The following is a 1,094-nucleotide window of genomic DNA, read 5'->3' on the forward strand; positions in this document are numbered from 1 at the left end:
AACCCCCGCGGCTCCGTCTGTCTCGCCCGCGCCCCCGCGCTGGCAGCCGTGGCGCGCGGGCTCCCCCCCTGCGCTCCCGCACGCGCATGCGCGCGAGGCGGGGAGAGACGCCACTCTGTGCACGTGAGCGTGCTGGTGCTGCCGCTGCAGAGTGGCAATGTATGTGTGCAGAGGCGCCTGTGGCTGCACGGTCATGGGGGAAGGGGGAGAGGTTACTTTCTAGCACTGATTTTTGCAAACCCTCAGCTTTCGGCCCCTGCCCACCATAAAACTATGTTAGTTCCTAATTCATTAAAAAGAACGGGTACTTTTTACTTGCCTCCCGGATTTTGACTTTAGGTAGCACTTACCTCACATTTTCAAGCTTTTCTCTCGATGCCTTCTGCTTTTTTTAAAAATGAAAATGCCACGTAATCCTATGCAGCCCTTCACACGAGGAGCTTGTTTTAGGTCTTCATGCACTACTATGACACAAATACAACAACACAGTCAATACCAAGCATTCAAAACTCACTCATAATTGCCTTAAAAACACATTTTTATTTGATGTCGCCATTTTGACCTGTCAAGATTAAGGATTCCAAGCATCCATAACCATGAAGGATAGACACTTCGTTTTCAAGTATATGATGATAGTCCCTTGTAATCACATAACTCCAGAAGCTGAATCTATAAAAAACAAACAAACAAAAAAATGCACACCAAATATTACAAGAGTTGGAAATAGGGAAAACCAGACACCTCGTCACCCTATTTGGCAACACTATGATGCACTCCCTGGCCTGAAGTTTTTATAGTCTGACCTGACAAGACAAATGGTCCCATTTTACAAATGACAGAGAGGTTACAGCTCTACTGCTGAAAACTGCCCAGGAGTCTGGACACTTAGTTTCACAGTGGTAGCGGTGTTAGTCTGTATCAGCAAAGATACAAAGGCAGCTCTCCAACACCATATTCTACAGGCCATTACTCTCTGATATCGCTGAAGGTTACCAAAAGAAACTACACCATCTGCTCAAGAAACTCCTTGAAAAAGCACAGGAACAAATCTGCACAGACACACCCCTAGAACTCCGACCTGGGGTATTCTGCTA

This window comes from Natator depressus, chromosome 5 (assembly GCF_965152275.1).
Source record: "Natator depressus isolate rNatDep1 chromosome 5, rNatDep2.hap1, whole genome shotgun sequence".
In the NCBI taxonomy this organism is placed as follows: domain Eukaryota; kingdom Metazoa; phylum Chordata; order Testudines; family Cheloniidae; genus Natator; species Natator depressus.